Genomic DNA, 12198 nt, shown 5'->3' with positions numbered 1-12198 from the left:
TCGGAAACGAATAATCGAATGCCACTTTTAACTAATTATGTTCCGCTATTTTTACGCGATTGAAAAACCAAGCTTTTGAGGGTTTTTTTTTTGATAAACCAATGCTGTTTTCAATGATTGATTGCGCATTGACATGACATAAACTTATGAATTTCCGCTACCTAAAGGTTGTCTGGAAGAGATCGCATTTTAGCGATAAGACCGCCTGTTGTTTAACCTCTTCTTCCTGTATTGTTTTCTGTAATGTGGTGTGCAATAAAGAGTATTTGTATTGTATTGTCCTCTATATGACAGAGACGAGTAAACATTTAGGAGGAAGGTCTTTACCCAATAATAGTAACGACCTTCCTATTAAATAGCATCTCAATTAAAAAAACATCTATATATAAAGAAGAGACGCTTTCCAGATCGGTTTTCGTACATTGATCCACCTCTTGCTATCTCTATTGCACGCGTATTTTTATATCGCTGTCAAACTCGCACACGTGACATTGACAACCGGCAGCATGGACAGAAATATAATTATGCGCGTGCAATAGATATAGTAACAGACGGATGTGATGTACACAAATCTATCTGGAAAGCGTCTCTGCTTTAGCATTATGTATAGTTTAGCGCAAGAACATTCGCGATCGACATGTCAGGCAGGCGAGAACTCAAGACGGGGATCTCACAAGTATCCTGTAAAAATGTCTTCGTCAAGGCGCTTACCACGTTTGTCAACGTGAGTGTCTCGGCAAACTGCATGATTCAGAAGGTATGTTTATCCACATTACGATCATGTCACCTGAGTATAAAAACTGATTTTGCATCACGTGTTTTTTTGTTGGTTTCTGTAATTGGCAATGAATCTTATTCCGTCATGCCTGTTTATCCTTCCGCCCGAAGCTTAGCTCAAAGATCTTTAGTGTATGGCCGTAGTTTGATATGAAAATGTAGGTATATAATTATATATCATCAACTATATAATAGAGTGTCTTTACAATAAATTTAGCTCTACACTTGGTATTAAATAAATAAATAATTATTACAGATTTACTAAGTCCCACTGTAAGTTCAAGAAGGCTTGTGTTGTGGGTACACAGACAAAGATATATATAATATACAAATACATAAATACATAGAAAACACCCAAGACTCAGGAACAAATATCTGTGCTCATCACACAAATAAATGCCTTTATCGGGATTCGAACCCAGGACCGCGGCTTTACAGGCAGGGTCACTATCCACTAGGCGAGACCAGTCGTCGTATTAATAAAAAAGTCCCATAAATTACAGATATTTTATTTTTTTGAGCTATAATTTTGTATTCACATTTTAGGATTTCTCTTGTCTTCAAACTAGGGTTTGCTCCCGGTACTGAGTTTGTATGGCGAGAACCGGGAATTTCCCGGGAATTCCCGGTTCTCGCCATACAAACTCAGTACCGGGAGCAAACCCTACTTCAAACATTACTATTTTAAAGCGTCGATTTGGAATAATTTATAGTAGGTAGTGATAAAATATATGTGACCCTAGTTATTAATGTATGTAAGTACTAATTATATGCATGTATTACTATTCGACACAATGTCATGTTTGTTTAAAATAAAATAAACATGCGTCGAAAACGATGCTCAATTTATCTGTCTGGTATTTCTATACCATGATGCGTGAATAAATAAATGCCTTAAGACAAAAGGAGACGACCGCATCGCATCTCCTTACAAACGTTTTCTTTGTCTTCCATACAAATGTGTTCTCCATAAGCCATTTTCCTTTCTGGATGTTAACCTTATACTTTATACTTTTGTTACTTTATTATGTATATTAACCATAACTTTGCCCATTTCGTTTGATTTCTTTCGATTTTTTAATTATTTTAAGAGGAGCTGTTAAAAAAATGTATGGCATTTGTTTTTCGCTCAAGGGCAAGTTATGGTTAATATATAAAAAATTGCCTAGATTTTTTTTTCCAAGAAGGGAAATGCGGATTACGTTTGCATGGAGAAGCAGTGTCCCCTTCACTTCCACTATCACTATCCCCTTAAACTTCCAGGGTAACTTTCGGTACGACAACCTGGACCTGAACAAGATCATGCATGCCTTACCCGTTTGGCACGCACCGGGCAACATAATGCATCAGTTACAGTTGGTCGTTGACGGAGCTACAGAGTTTTGCACCGAGGTTTTTGTTAAAATAATATAAATACGGTTTATACTTTCAGTTTTTTTCTTCGTAATTAAAATAAAATCTACTTTTCCATTTTTAAGATTTACTTAAATACCTAACATTTCATGGTTGAAACGGCAATTTACTAATTTTCATTCCCGTATGGGAAATAAGTGATTAAATTGTTGTTGTTTGAATGTATATTCAATATGGCCGGATGATAATGTGTATTCAACTGTTTCTGTCATTTAGTATAGTAGTGTCGTCTGGTTCCCGTATTGCTTTCAGTTGGTATCATATTTAATAGATTTTAAAACAAATAGAATCCGGTCAAAATATATACTTTCAACAATAAAGAAAGATTTGTATGTGCGCTTATAAATTGAGGTGGTTTACAACGAAGAAAACCATGACTTAAAAAGTGTATGCTTAATATGCCAAACATGGGATTATTCGGCGAGCGAGCGGCTTTAAGATGTCGCTCATACTATTTAATTTATATTTTCATCATATTTTATGTACTAAAACGCCTATAATATGTAGGTATTAATAATCAATACTTATGAGTTTGCTGTGGGACTAATTCGATTTGTGTATTTATCCAACAGTATTTATTTACTATACGGAACCTTCGTCTAAAACGGACTTCCACACTTTACTAAATTCTTCCTCCATCGTTATGTTTGTTGTATCCCTAATTGGAGATGTACTTTGTCCGTCTGTCTGTCCGTCTGTCTCCAAAGACAGTGAATAATGTCGATCTATTATTGGATTTGAGTGCGTTCGATAATAAATTCAAACAAGAATTTTGTGGCTACTTCTCAACTGCAGGAATAGAGTGTATCGTGAATGTAAAATTCCTTTTAGAAAAATTTACTACACAACTTTAGTTAGTATTGGTTTCTTTATAATATTCGATATTATTTTTACTATTTTGTAAAACGATGACTTTTTGCATTGCAACCTTAAAATACCGGCAATATTTTATCAGTTTTTTTTATTTCACGGTTTGAACTCAGGAATTTAATAATCCATAAAATATTTTTTTAAACATTTTTTATTAACTACAATTCAATATATTTTATAAACCGGAAAAATAATGAAATAAGTAGGTAAATATAATCAAATTACATAGGTAGAACAAACAATATGTTGGACTTTAAATGAGAAACTACGATGTTTTATCTTGTTTTGTCCAACTCACCCTAACATTTACAAGGAAAATATATGAATACCGTCACATACAGCATTAAATTTTGTACATCCGTTGTACTTATGTGCTGTCAAAAACTGCCAAAAGAAAAATCAAATATACCAACACACAAACAGTCCGTTTATCGTTCGCATTTTCACATTTAAAGCCGTTGGCCAGTGGAATTAAAATTAATTCGAATATCGAACGGCCGACAGTCGTAAAGGATAATAATCGTCGATAACCGCAGCAATATGGCCGCCAAGCCCGCCAATATGGCTGCCGTAAACGGCCTTTGAGTTTTAAGGGCGATGATATACATTTGAAATCCAATGTATAAATAAGAATTTCAAATAATGTTCATAAATATACTTGCGGAAACTTGTAATTGGTTCACTGTTTCTATGTTATTACGTAACCTTGTTACTATAGACTTATATCGACCGGGATATGAACCGTGATTACCTTTTGTATTGTTTTCGAGCTTCCGATAAGTCTAGTGAAACTAACCGTGAATCATTCAAAAAGCTTGTTACTCTAGCTGGAAAAAAATAGGTAGTTTATTATTGTGCGTTATGAAAGTTTGTCCATGTACTTATCAAAATTTAAGCTTTTCTCAATCTCTAAATACTGTTTAACAAGATCCCTTCCAAGATATGACACACACTAACAAAATAACTAACAGGGCAAGTTAAATAATCGCTTGTAAAATTACACATTATTTTAATACAAAAAGATGATGTTATAGGATGGTCATTTTAGCTTTTTATTATCTAAGTGTGCCCCTATAAAGTATTAAACTCACTATATTATATATTTCACTATAATAGTAGTATGTGTTAGACGACCGGTCTGGCCTAGTGGGTAGTGACCCTGCCTGTGAAGCCGCGGTCCTGGGTTCGAATCCCAGTAAGGGCATTTATTTGTGTGATGAGCACAGATATCTGTTCCTGAGTCATGGTTGTTTCCTATGTATTTAAGTATTTGTATATTATATATATCGTTGTCTGAGTACCCTCAACACAAGCCTTCTTGAGCTTACTGTGGGGCTTAGTCAATTTGTGTAAGTCCTATAATATTTATTTATTTATTTATTATTTATTTATTTATGTGACTGCTACATAATGAGAGGCATTATTTACAGTTACATACACTACTTTATCTAAACACATACTTAAAACTAATTAAAAGATAAACTGTACGTCAAATGGCGGTGAATGAAAACTTTTTTCACGCATGTTACGCATCCGTAGTTTTTTTATTCCTAGAAAAACGAATGAAGACAATGAAGTCCCTATCCTCATGTCACTCGCCATAATTCAAATATCGTGCGGTTTATATTTAAAAAAACATACTAATATTGACGTTTCGTATCGATAATTGTTTTAATATCTATGGATACTAGAATAGAGGCCCACTTGAATTTTGACTGCTGTTCCAAATTTAAACTCATAACGTTACAAAAAATCTGTAACGTTATAACTCTACCTACCTACTTATAACATTAAAGTACAGATTTTACCTACTACCACAGATAAGAAAGTTCTCATAGTAAAATTAGTTGTAATAAAGCTTGTTATTTCCTACAGTTTCTGAACGCATTATAGAGCACTAATGACATGTGTGTAGATAAACAATGTTTGGAATACACTGTTCGGTCTGAAACACTATAATAATACAGGATGTTTAAGAAACAATGTGTCAGATCACATTGTGTGGACGGTCTGAGATAGAATGATCATGGCGATGAACAAATAGTGTTTACCGCAACTGTTTCTGTGTTTCAGAAACACGTGGATTTCTGTTTCTGAATTCATATTTCTATACGAAATGTTTATGCAGACTGTGCGGAAAGAGAAGAGTCGTGGAATGTATGGGGCCCAATACATTCCACGACTCTTCTCTTTCCGAACAGACTCTACTGAAACGTGGCTTTAGTCTATTCCAATGAGTCCAAATCAAATTGATATTTTTTAAGTTCGAATACGTCTCGACCTCATAAATCCACCTGCCCATTCATTGACATCCAACTTTACAAAACGGAACAGCCATTAGAAAGTTCCAGCCGGAACATTAAGTTGTTCCACTGGAACATTTCTAAAATAGGTGGCAGTAAATCTCGCTGGCACTAATAAAGTGGACGGACAGACAAATGTACCGTATATATAACCGGCAATTTACATTCTCTCGGGACGGTTATTTTTGAGTTTATTGATCATTTCGTGTGAATCATGAAATTAGTTAAATTTATTGTGTTCACATACGCATTTAGATAATAAAAGCGTGTATCAAAATGGTATCCAGATTTAGTGCTCGACGTTAATAATCCCAATTGCCTTGAAACAATTAGTGACTACATACTCATTACTGCCGCGATTTTGACGTTCAATCAGTCATCCCTCTGGTGTTGTGGGTGTCCATGGGTGGCGGTAATCGCTTACCATTAGGCGATCTGTCTGCTCGTTTGCCTTCTATATCATAAAAAAGTCACTTATGGAAATTGACAGATACAAGGCCGCAGCAGTAATGTCGTAACAGTAATGCAGTTGCAGTTGCCATCCGGATGTCACCTTCTAATATTCATCCCAAATTTACTCGCTTTGTGTGGTTAGCACGGATGTCATTCTAGATCTAGAGCAGAGCCCAACTGGGGAAGTACCTACACCTTACAGAAGACCGCAGCCAAATAACACTAGACCCTACTCATAGTGTTGTGTTCCTGCCGGTGAGTAAGGTTGCCAGAGCTCAACGAGGGTGCGGAGTGTTTAGGGTCGGCAACGCGCATGTTACTCCTCTGCAGTTGCAGGCGTACATAGGCTACGGAGACAGCTTACCATCAGGCGGGTATGCTTGTTTGCTATCGGCGTAGTATAAAACAAAAATCATCAAATTTCTCATTTTCTCCAAAAAGTAAATACACGCGTAGCAAAAAATAGGTCCAGGTCACTTCCGGTCTCAAAGGGCGCACATTTTCCAGAACGATGGCTAATTTCCGGCCGCATTGACCGCTAACACATCGAGCGAGACACTGACAGGCCAATTCGAACGTACGCTGACATCAGAATGATATTTGAATGCTGCATTCACTACGCAGAGTATGGCTGGTGAAAAAAAGTTCAGTCTGTATTTGACACCTATAACACCTGACACACTGGACAGCTCTGTGGAAATCAATAAATAAGTCAAATCTAAAGTTGAATACATATATCCACACTAATATTATACATGCGAACGTGTGTCTGTCTGTCTGTTTGTCTGTTTGTCCGTATGTCTGTCTGTCTGTTTGTCTGTCTGTCTGTCGGTCTGTCTGTCTGTCGGTCTGTTACCTCTTCAAGCTTAAACCGCTGAACCGTTTACTTTATTTTTGGCATAGAGATAGTTTGAGTCCCGGGGAAGGATATATGATAGTTTTTAAGTCGAAAGTCATCCCAATTAAATGAGAAAATTAATGAATTGCCTCTTAATTGGTGTAAGCAATTAAGCATATTATGCTCATAATTATTGCCATTAGATTTTATCCAGGCGCTATACTTTCACTAACTGCTGGAACTAATTCCACGCAGACGAAGTCACGGGAAAAAGCTAGTATTTCATAATTTTCACAATCCAAACTAATATTTCGACAGTTTCGACGATCAGTAGAGACAGATTTATTATTTTGAAGACAATGCAAAGATAAACAACCATCCAATAACTCGTTCTCAACAAAAGATATTCTTTTTGAAACTATACCATTATTCGCTTTAGTTCATAAAACACAGATTACACAATCATATAATAGATAAGTCACTCTTGATTACGATCCCGTATTTAGACAATTTTGTACAAGTACTCAATGATATTATAAATCAAGAATAGGCGTTCCAAAATTGAAGCACTCACCTTGTACAAATTCTTCAATTGTTCAATGTGTATTAGGTACCTGGTAACGAGCAAAGAGAAAAGCTTATCTTTAACGACGAGTACGACAAAGATGAAAGGAATGCGAAAATTAATCGCTTCTCAGTCGCTTTTCGGTGAAGAAACACACCACGAGGAAACTCAATAAGCTCTAGTCTTCGCTTTGGGTTGGAATGTCAGATGGCAGTTGCTTTCGTAAAAATTAGTGGCTACGCCAATTATCAAGAGAACCCCAGCCTCCTATGAGCCATAGGAAAAAGTAGAGACAACGCCAGGATGATGAAATAAGTAAAACAAGAGTCTCAAAGCAAATGTGCGATGGTTAAGCGTTTATTTAATACAAAAACTATTAATTTTATTTCATAATGTCTTATTTGTCAAGAACCTAAGTGGAAAATCGGTTCTAATCAAAGAATGAATCAATCACTTCATTAATTTGAAATAAAACATACTTAAATGCAGACCAATACAATTATAGCAACAAGATTTGTATGACAGTTGCTTCTTATTAAGCTTTTGTTCCGTGGGCGTGAGCTGTGTAGTTAAATCCTACGCTGCGATAGCGATAAGCCGCACTCAGACTTCTTAGTCTGCCATATCTGCTTTACTTTTGTGTAATCTGTGACTCACAAGGCTGGCTCGCTCCGAGTATTAAACTTCCGGCTTGGACATCCTAACCTAGTTTGGGGCTTGAACCCGCTCTTATATAATATACTTTAGCAAACGAAGTAACATAGCGGTCTGGCTCTGCCTATACCTACCTTATATGTTTTATATAATACTCGTACAAGTAATATACGAATACTGTTTACTTTTCGTATAATTCATCCATACTAATATTATAAATGCGAAACTCTGTCTGTTTGTCTGTCTGTCTGTCTGTCTGTCTGTCTGTTACCTCTTCACGCTTAAACCGCTGAAACGATTTAGGTAGTTGAAATTTGACATAGAGATAACTAGTTTGAGTCCCGGGGAAGGACATAGGATAGTTTTTCGGAAATCATCCCTGAAGAGAGTGCAAAGGGAGGTGCAATTGAAAGAGTTAATTAATTGTCTAATAATTGAAGTAAGCAATGCGCAAATTCAATGATTGCTATTAGCATTATCCAGGCGCTATACTTACTTTAGCTGCTGTCACTAATTCCACGCAGACGAAGTCTAAGTATAATAGTAATTTTTGTAAGAGTAATAATTATTTTATAAAATGGATGTTTCTTTTCTGAATAAATCTGTCTAATCTGATATAATCAAAAGAAAGGGCACTTGGTGGATATGAGTTACTTACCAAAATCTTGGCAAATTTAATAAGAAGGGAGTTTAGTTCCAAGAAACATAATAAATCTCTTAAGGAACCGCGTTGTTTGAGTTTTTTGTGTCGAGAACTTGTTACACGAAACCAATTTTACTCCGCTGTTTGTTTTAGGTTTTTGTTATATTACTACGAGCAATTGTAGGTATCTGGGGGCACGGCAGTGCCCCCGCCAAGTCGAGCGCGAAGCAAACACTGCCGTACCATCCTTTACTGGAACCATTTCGCCGCATTTACAGGCCCCTATTTGAGAACCTCTGGATAAGACCAGAACGCAGAAATTTTCGTCATCCAGTAAGCTATAATCACATACTTTAAATCCAAAATTTCAAGTCTGTAGGTCATTTAGTTCCGAAGTTAAGCGGAAGCAAAGTTTCGCATTTATGACACTCATTCATTCACTCACTCATGATCATCAGAATAGAATTAGTACTTCCCATAAACTCAGAGAGCTGAAATTTGGTACACAGTTAGGGTCTAATGGCCACATAAAAGGTAAACCTAAAAATATTGCAATATCAGTCACGTTTTAAAGATCTGAGAACTGCATAAGTAAGTTTGTAATCCCATATAAATATATGATATTACAAAGTTACTGTTGCAGTTCCTACAAATAGTAGGTAAAGTAAAGGTACACTACGATGTACGATGTGAGTATGAATGAAGATATGTTTAGTTATGATATGTGTGATATGTATACATAGTATGGGTATGAGTACCCGAAAAGAAGGACTGCCTACAAAAAGAGATGAGATCCCATCAAAAACATTACATGTAAAAAGGTGCAAGTCTCGCAACGCTTTTACTACAAAAAAGTTTTGAGATGTAATGTGAAACCAAGTCGGTTATTTTAATCAGTGCCAGGGGGTGTTAAAACCGTATCAATAAGATATCTTTAATTTGTAATACATATAATGACTTGGCAATCGCACATAATGCTTTACTCGTACCGTACTCGTAAATATGTGTAATGCTCAAACAGCAATTAGCGCTAGCGTTATGTTCAATTATGAACAAGCTACTGGCCATATGCGAAAGATACGCAGGGGCACATGGCCTCAGGTACAATTCCAATAAGACTGAGTTACTAATTTTCAAAGCTGGCACAAAAACATACAACATAGTACCACCAGTCATGTTAGGGGGCGCTCAGTTGAAATTAGTAACCCAGTTTAAGTACCTGGGGCATTGGGTCACTGAGTCTCAAAATGATGACACGGACGTAGAGAGGGAGCGCAGGGCACTATCAGTAAGAAGCAACATGTTGATCCGCAGGTTTGCGAAATGCACAACAAGTGTTAAATTAACCTTGTTCAGATCGTATTGCCAAACTTTTTACACTTGCAGCCTGTGGATCAACTGCACAAAGAAAGCGTATAGTGCGCTGCGCGTCCTCTACAATAACGCGTTCAGGATGCTGATGGGGCTGCCGCGGTACTGCAGTGCTTCGGGGATGTTCGCGGAGGCACACACGGACGATTTCCATGCCATTATGCGCAAACGCGTCGCGTCCCTGATGCGCCGTGTACGCGGCAGCACCAACGGGCTCTTGAGCGCGGTCGCAGGGGCCCATGAGAGCCCAATATTTGGACACTGGGCGAAATCTCACGCGCCACATGCGCAGTTTAATTTAATTTAATATATGTCGGGGCGTGACTCCAGAGGGACGTATTGCGGCGTTACAGTTCATAGTTTTAGACGCCTGTATACAATCGATTAGCAATGTTTGGCTACGTATCACTGAAGTTGTAACGAAATTCATAACGTAGATAGTAACGCCGTCTATTGGCATATTGTTGAACTATGATGACAGGTAGAAGGCTTTGGAACGTCAAGTTGTTTAACTTGGGTGAAGTTTGGTACAAGGTGGCAGTTTTGTCGTTATGTTGGTAGACCGGTCGAGCAGGTTTGCCAGCTTGACTTTGAGGCGGGAGCGATGAGGCTCCGCCGGCAGACTTGATCGGACCGCGCTAGAGATCGGACGTTAGCCATACCTAGTGCCTAACTCGCCACGTTCCTGAAGGCTTATACCTGAAGGATTATTCTGAAAGCTTATAGAATCCAACGTTCTTTATCCATTTAGCTAAGTGTTTTATTCCATGTGTTATTTTGATTTCTTATGTGTCATTAGAAGCTTACTTTTGTGAAATAAAGAAAGAATGTGTTGTTTTGAAAAGATGTGTCCCGCTGAGTTTGTTGCCGGTCCCATATTGGGCTAAATCTTCTCAGGTCAGAGGTGTAGGGTTGGAGCCGGCCTAGCTTGACTTGAATAAAGATTTGAACGTTTCATGTGATCTTTTATTTTACAACAAATCAGTTTGCATTCGAATAGCAATTAGTTCTTTTTATCATTTAGTACTGAACTATAGTAGGCGCTAGTATGGTTAACAAGTCCGAATGCTTATTTCATGCACTAGTAGCATACTAATTTAGCTGTGAAGTAATACATTGAGGTACTACGCCCATCGCCGTCGCCCGTGCCTCCGTCATATAGTTTAATTTATTTAGGAATGATTTATTTAATTTATTGTATGTTAATGTATTGTGTTAATCTTTGTGTGTACCCTCATTGTTTGTTTGTAATTGTGATATGGATATATTGTCCGAAATAAAAGCTTTTTAATTTAATTTAATTTTTTTATGTTCAATTAGAATTATTTTTAATAGATGACGATGATCCTTTTGTCATTATGCAGCCGTGCGATGGCCAAGTCATTATACGTATTACAAATTAAAGATATCTTATTGATACGGTTTTAACACCCCCTGGCACTGATTAAAATAACCGACTTGGTTTCACATTACATCTCAAAACTTTTTTGTAGTAAAAGCGTTGCGAGACTTGCACCTTTTTACATGTAATGTTTTTGATGGGATAGTTATTATATAAAAATACTAGCGACCCGCTCCGGCTTCGCACGGGTTAACAAATTATACATAAACCTTCCTGTTGAATCACTCTATCTATTAAAAAACCTGCATCAAAATCCATTGCGTAGTTTTAAAGATCTAAGCATACATACAAACAGACAGACAGCGGGAAGTGACTTTGTTTTATACTATGTAGTGATTTAGAGCCCGCGCACACGTTAAGCGAACTAGAATAGAGACCCACTTGAGTTTTGACTGCTGTTCCAAATTTAAACTCATAACCGTACAAAAATCGATAATGTAATAACATTAAAATACAGATTTTACCTACTACAACAAATAAGAAAGTTCTCATAGCACAGACAAGACATCCCCTAGACTGAGAATAGTAAACGCTACCCCCTCTGCCACTTATACGGTAGTTTTACTCCATCTTCGAGTCAATCCCGTGCCGTGATTGGTCCGTGTCCAATCACGGCACTGGATTCGCTCACCTCGTCCCCCCACACCCCCGTATTTTTGGCAGCATCGGTTTCATGAAATAATTGCTCTAACTAAACTCAGTCTAGAGGATTCCTATAATCTATGTCTCATAGTAAAATTAGTTGTAATAATGCTGGTAATTTCCTACGATATCTGAACGCATTATTAGAGAACTACAAGATACAAGATACAAGACATTTATTCATAAAAGTCAATGTTTTACAGGTCAGGTAGGTACGTATTCAACTAATACATACATGGTATACATTTGATTATACATCTCAGGTTA

This window comes from Cydia amplana, chromosome 16 (genome assembly GCF_948474715.1).
Source record: "Cydia amplana chromosome 16, ilCydAmpl1.1, whole genome shotgun sequence".
In the NCBI taxonomy this organism is placed as follows: Eukaryota; Metazoa; Arthropoda; class Insecta; order Lepidoptera; family Tortricidae; genus Cydia; species Cydia amplana.
The sequence above is the reverse complement of the archived record's forward strand: the minus strand, read 5'-3'. Positions refer to the sequence as shown.